We start from the raw sequence: 7,079 nt of genomic DNA, 5'->3' as shown, positions 1-7,079 counted from the left end.
GCTGCTTGGGCTTAGTTCCCGTCTGGGCAATACTAGATCCTGAAGGAAAAAGCATGGGATCAGGGGTTTCAGAATAGGTGATGTGGCACAAAACACTTCTACTTTACACATGTCCTTCTCAAGGTACCCACAAGATACTGCCCATCTCTCTTGATTTGAAGTCATACAGGTGGCACATTCGCACAGGGACCATCCTGACCAAGCCACATGGAAGCTATGACCACCTTGAGAAGCCTGGAGGCACCAAGTTTTAGTTCTCCCACTAGATGAAAAATGTCATCTGCTTCTGCAATTTCAGGGCTCAACAGTGTGAGGTGAGACTGCCAAGGTGAGGGGGGATTGTCTGGTACATCCTGCTTTGGTCCCAGAACAGGAAACAGGACTTTCCTGGTATAGCAAGTTGTGTGGGTCCTGTCACACTTCTCTTTGTACCAGCTGAGAGTCTCACTACCCAAAACTCTTTTGCATTAAGCAACTTTAATAAAAACATTAAATCTGAAAATAAACTTGAGTAAGATTTATATTGAAACGAAGACTTAGGATAGATGGTTTAACTGTGATATGTTCATTCACTGCATTTGAGATAAAAGTCGCTGGGTGGCACTTATGAACATATGATGGACAGGCCTCACTTTGGAAGCTCATACACTAAAATTAGAATGATACAGAGGATATTAGCATGGCCCATGTGTAAGAAGGACATGAAAATTCCTGAAGCAGTACATAATCATTTAATACTACCTGTAATGAATTCTAGAAACCACATAACATGTAAGATCATGAAAACAAGATATAAGAATCTTGTATGCTCACACTATGTGATTTCACCCAAGGCAGAAATAGGTCACTTATGCCAAGAAGGCAAAGTGTTTAGACTATTCATTGTAGCTCTGTCAAGCTACCTCTGGTGAATGCTAGTGTTCCTCCTCACTGTCAGGGTCTGGTCACATGCCTCCCTGGGCCGGACAGCAGAAAAATCTAATCACTCTTGGCTAAAGAGCTCAGGCTGCAGGGCTCAGACAATAGATCCTGTCTCTGAGTCCTCCTCCTCCTCACTGTTTAGTTTCCACAGCTCAGCGATTTAGAATGGCCAGAAGAGACACCAGAGCTTGGTCATTAGGTTACCAAACTCTTATATTTATTTCATTCCATTACATCAGCTGAATCACAGTAACCTTCCATGCTTTGTATGCTCAGGTCTGAGCGCTGAAGGTGACCACTCAGTCTACTTAGATTCCTTCCCTTAACCTCAAGACAGACACACACACACACACACGCACACCTACGCACACACACATTCCCACCAATGTGGGCCATGAAATCTTCCTTAATTCACAAAAAATATGTGGTGCTTCTTTTCCTTGACCCTTTCTGGAGGGCACAGCAACACTGAGTGCTTCCACCCTAGGCCTGGTTTTCTTCTTTAGTATCTTTGTTCGCTCCTAAGCATATACAGCTCATTTTCTAAAATTGGTTGACTTTACTGTCTGCTGATAACTTCTTTCATGTTTCCCTTTGTGTTTGTGAATTTCTGCCCTTTGGGATGTCTTTACTAAACTTCTTAAAGAGTATTAGAGTTATGGGAGAAGCTCAGTCATTTAAGATTTTGCATTCAGCTCAGGTCATGATCTCAGGGTCCTGGAATTGAGCCTCAATTTAAGGCTCCCTGCTCAGTGAGGAGCCTGTGTTTCCCTTTCCATCTACCTACTTGTAGACACTTGTGCCTATGCACTCTGTCTCTCAAATAAGCAAGTAAAATATTTTCCAAAAAAGTGAATTTTGGAAATCAAGAGATAAACAAGTATTATTATCTACAATGGCGGTTTTTTAGACTTTTTTTTAAAGCAATCTACACCCAACATGGGCTGAAGCATAAAACCTGAGATCCAGAGTTGCAGCTTTATCTACAGAGCCAGGCAGGCATTTCTTTTCTTTTCTTTTTTTTTTTTTTTTAAGGGCAGGCATTTCTAGTTTACTATATTTATCCAAGTGTCTGAGAAATTTGAAATTTTCAAACTACATTTTCATATCCTTATACATTTATACAAATTTGGAAATAAAATTTATATTTCAAAGCAACTAAATAAAGGCCCAGGGCCTCTCTCTTCCTTGCTTAGGTACATGTGTTCCTCCTCCTTTCTTCCCTTCCCTTCTTTTTCCACTAAAACCTGGTTGGAGGCTGAAGCTCTCCCATCACCTCTCCCATCAACCTCCATCAGGAAGACACTGGGCAGATGCCACCTTCTCAGGCACACTGTGTCTGTGTAAAAGTGTCATAAGGCACAGTAATACCCACCAGGCCTGTCTGACACACTTGTGGGGCTGGATTCTCACAGCAAGTATCAGGCAGGTGCCACCTCATAGTTACATGGATTTATCTTGAAATTGCTTACACCCTGGGTGAGGAACTCTTGGCACCAAAGTATTTTAAATGTCACTAATGAACAGTTGATGTTGTGCAATGTCACTTCCGGTCCTAAGCTCCAGCCATTTGTCTGACTTTGTATCAACCAGACACCGAGAGACAACCACAGACTGCGTGAGAACCCCAGTGGATCAGTCAGAGAGGCTCAGCATCCAGGCCCTGCTCTGCTCAGAGTTTGCACCCAGCTCCCCCTGCAGTCCCTATCACTGTGTCACTCATGGCACAGTAGTACACAGCTGAGTCTGACATTTCCACTGAGCCTTTCTTCAAGTGGAAGGATTTGGATGAACTGTCCAAGGTGGCTTCAAAACCTTTGTTGCTTCCCTTTGCCTTGTTTGTCAAGGCTTTCAGGAGAAGCTTTGGACCTTCTCCCAGATACTGGACATACCAGAATAGACTGGGTGTCCATGATGTTGAGAAAGTACAGTTCATAGTCAGGAAGGCCTCTTCTGAGAGGGTCACTTGGCCTTCCGTCTGGTTCACTGAGTCTCCATGCGTTTGTCCTGGGGGAAAAAGAAAAGAGATCTGTGTCAGCTTGGGCATGAAGCTCTTAGAGAAAATAATACTTAAATTCAGTTTTGCCGACATAGTGGAAAAAATTAAATTTTAATTTTAAGAGACATTTTACTTACCAACCATGAAGAATAGGGCAATCACAACGCCTGGAGGACACTTCATCTCTGGAGTGTCACCTAAATAATGTTCATCACTCTTCAACGTGAAGAAACGTGGTGTGAGGGAAATGATCAGGGGAAGCCCTCATTTCACCCAGGGTAGTGTTTGTGGTAGGAAGCTGCACCCCCTGGTGGACAGGGACTGAATGAACTATGTTGGTCAGGGTCCTCCCAAACTCCCCAACCTTGTTTCATCCCTGACTTCTGAGGCCCATGTCAGGCTTCAGGTGGCGCTTGGAACTCTGAAAAACAACAGTTTAACCTCTCAAGTCCATTTTGTTCTTCAGACACTCCCTGGTATGGAAGTTCCGTAACACATCATCCCGGGGGATTTGGTAGCTGACAGGGTAACCGTGTACTAAAGCATTTTACAACAGTACTTTATAATATTCTCATATACCCATGTTGGCCAGCCTATAATCCACCGTCTGTCAGAAAAGTGGTCAGGTTGATTACAGAGAAAGTAATAAGAAGAAAAGATATTGCTGATTGATTCTGTGTATTTTGGCACCATACTCCTAAACTGAGAATAGTGACCGTCATTTTTTAAGTATTCACTAATTGTTTGTTAAGTTACACAAAGTAATGAACAAATGCCTTTACTTGAAATACAGTATTTAAGTGGTTCTAAAATAAAACCAATAATAATAATAATATATCTTTTTAATAAGTTTTTCTGAAGAAAATAACTGCATTCTATATCCAAATGTTTTCATATTCAACTATTCCTAAGTTTCAGTATCATTTAAAAGTAGGAATTCTAGACACAAGAAACATCATCCATGGATGATTTTTTTAATCTGTTGCCAAATATTAATCAAATAATTTTCCCCACAAGGGAAGAAATCAGGATTATTAGGAAAAAGTTGGAGACTTACAGAACTTTCATAAAGTCCTGTAAACATTTATTCCTGGACACATTCAGAAGCTTAGCGCAGCTGTTTCCTGGAGGTGACTCCCCACACATTCAGGTCAAGAACTTTATGAGTTCAAAACAAAACAAAACAAAAAAAAGAACCACGGGGGAGTATCTTCTGATTCTTTGTACTTTAAGTCCCTTGGCTTCTCCTGGAAGTTGTCAGTCGGTCTAGCTGGTGTTCTGGGGGAGGGGCCTGTTGTGCTGATTCTCAGGTGTTAGCAGTTGGGGGAGCTGCTGTGCCCCTGCCTGGTGCAGGGCTCAGTGGGGGTTGTTTACCCCGTGAGGCCGCAGGAGGAACAGCCCCAGTGGCGGGGCAGCTCTGGAAACCTGGATTCAGCTCCGGCAGGAACTCCGGAGCTCTCCGTCTGCAGGGCCTGGAGGCTCCGGGGCGGGGCCGCTGATCTGCTCAGCTGGGGCAGGAGCGTCCTCGCTGTCCTGGGCCCTCCCAGCCTCTGCCTGTCCCGGGGGAGGCCGGATCCTGGGCTGTGTCCCGCCGCCCAGTGGTCCGGAGCCTGCGCTGGTGGATTCGCGCTCCCGCCCCGCAGCCCCCTCCGCGGAGCCGCCGCCCGAGCCCCTCCGAGCTGCTCCGGGTCCCGCCGGGCCCCGCCGTGCGCGCTGCAGCCCTTAGGGAGCTCGGCGCACTCTCCTGGGCGCGCAGTTGCTCTGTTACTGTCCCGGGGAACCCGAGGGCATCCTCGCCCTCCTGGGTCCTGCTCCAACTCCCTGCGGGCCCCTTTCTGCCCGGAGAGGTCGGTGCAGCTCCTGCTCCTCCGGGACGGGGCTCTCCTGTTGGAGAGGATGTGGAGAAAAGGGAACCCTCTTACACTGTTGGTGGGAATGTGAACTGGTGCAGCCACTCTGGAAAACTGCGTGGAGGTTCCTCAAAGAGTTAAAAATAGACCTGCCCTACGACCCAGCAATTGCACTGCTGGGGATTTACCCCAAAGATACAGATGCAGTGAAACGCCGGGACACCTGCACCCCGATGTTTATAGCAGCAATGTCCACAATAGCCAAACTGTGGAAGGAGCCTCGGTGTCCATTGAAAGATGAATGGGTAAAGAAGATGTGGTTTATGTATACAATGGAATATTACTCAGCTATTAGAAATGACAAATACCCACCATTTGCTTCAACGTGGATGGAACTGGAGGGTATTATGCTGAGTGAAGTAAGTCAGTCGGAGAAGGACAAACATTATATGTTCTCATTCATTTGGGGAATATAAATAATAGTGAAAGGGAATATAAGGGAAGGGGGAAGAAATGTGTGGGAAATATCAGAAAGGGAGACAGAACGTAAAGACTGCTAACTCTGGGAAACGAACTAGGGGGTGGTGGAAGGGGAGGAGGGCGGGGGGTGGGAGTGAATGGGTGACGGGCACTGGGGGTTATTCTGTATGTTAGTAAATTGAACACCAATAAAAAAAAAGGGGGGGGGGAAGAACTTTATGAGTTCAGAGCCAACATAGTGTAACGGTTTCCCAGATGCAGAGAGGAGTAAGAAATTTAGGCTTGGATCCTGTTTTAGGTCAGGTATCTCTTCGCTTCCCCTCCACCTTCCAAATATTGTCAGAAACCTGCCTCAAATCTATGCTACAAAGGAATTTTGGACAAGCACCTACAAACTTCTATTCAGATATGCAAGGACAATGTGAAATAGGTTGGAATCATGATGGTTGAAAATAAACAATATAGTACATACATGCAGGAAGACATCGTGTATAACTTTAAAAAATGTAGTTTCAGGGCAATCAAAGCCTGTGGGAGAAATATTTTGCATTTGTGTCACATGAGAAGACTTGTACAAGAGTGAGGGAAGACGCTGCGTGCTAAATGTGGATATTTAATGGCTTTTTTAATAGATAATTTACATAACCATCAACTGCACCAAATTGAACGATACTATAAGATGTGGTGTGTGTATCCACTTGTGAAGCCATCACCGCATCCAGATAATGAACATATGTATCACCGCAAATTTTTCTTCTTAATCTCTTTGTCATCCTTCTCTCAACCATCAATACACTCATTTCCAGGGAACCTTTTTGTTATGAATTAGTTTGCATGTTTTATAATTTTGTATAAACGGAATCACATGCACTCTTTGGTTTGGCTTCTTCTCAGCACACTTATTTTGAGATTCTTCCATAGTCATAATTATCAAGACTTTGTTCCTTTTGTTGCAGTGTAGTATCCCATCCTATGCCTATAAAACGAGGAGTTTATTCATCTATTGATGACCATGTCATCTAGCTCCAGGGTGACTGTTAATAAAATAAAGCTGCTAGTCACATTTGTGTATGTTTTATTTTACTTAAATTTATTTTGCCAACATATAGTATAACACCCAATGCTCATCCCATCAAGTGCCCTCCACAATGCCCATCACCCAGCTACCCCATCCCCTCGCCCACCTGCCCTCCTACTACTTTGTGTTCATTTCCCTAAGTTAGGAGTCTCTCATCGTTTGTCACCCCCTCTAATTTCCCCGATCAGTTTCCCTCCTTTCCCTTTTAATCCTTTTCACTAATTCTTATATTCCTCATATGAGTGACACCATATGATGATTGTCCTTCTCCGATTGACTTACTTCACTCAGCATAATAACCTCCAGTTCATGGAATGTCTTTACATCTGTTTATCTCTTCCTTGATTTCTTCCATGAGTGTTCTGTACTTTTTAGAGCATAGATCCTTTACCTCTTTGATTGCGTTTATTTCTAGTTATCTCACAGTTTGGGGTGCAACTGTAAATGGAATTGATTCCCTAATTTTTCTTTCTTCAGTCTCATTATTAGTGTATAAAAATGCAACCAATTTCTGTGCATTAATTTTAATCCTGCAACATTGCTAAATTGCCGTATGAGTTCTAGCAATCTTGGGGTGGAGTCTTTTGGATTTTCCAGATACTGTATCATGTCATCGCAAAGAAGGAGATTTTGACCTCTTCTTTGCCAATTTGAATGCCTTTCATTACTTTTCATGTGCTATGTGGTGAGAGTGGGTATCCCTGTCATGTTCCTGACCTTAGGGAAAGGGCTCTCAGTTTTTCCCCCTTGA

The 7,079-nt window shown here is 43.9% G+C and overlaps 1 non-coding gene across 1 annotated transcript; it reads left to right on the top strand.

Annotated features, from left to right (window-relative positions):
- Nucleotides 1-624: 624 nt before the first annotated feature.
- LOC144321385 (U6 spliceosomal RNA) lies at nucleotides 625-731 on the top strand. Its single transcript, XR_013387050.1, has one exon. It is a non-coding gene; the product is annotated as a U6 spliceosomal RNA (small nuclear RNA).
- The last annotated feature ends 6,348 nt before the right edge of the window (nucleotides 732-7,079 follow it).

Source organism: Canis aureus, chromosome 9 (genome assembly GCF_053574225.1).
Source record: "Canis aureus isolate CA01 chromosome 9, VMU_Caureus_v.1.0, whole genome shotgun sequence".
Taxonomy (NCBI): domain Eukaryota; kingdom Metazoa; phylum Chordata; class Mammalia; order Carnivora; family Canidae; genus Canis; species Canis aureus.
This window is presented reverse-complemented; position numbering and strand designations above follow the sequence as displayed.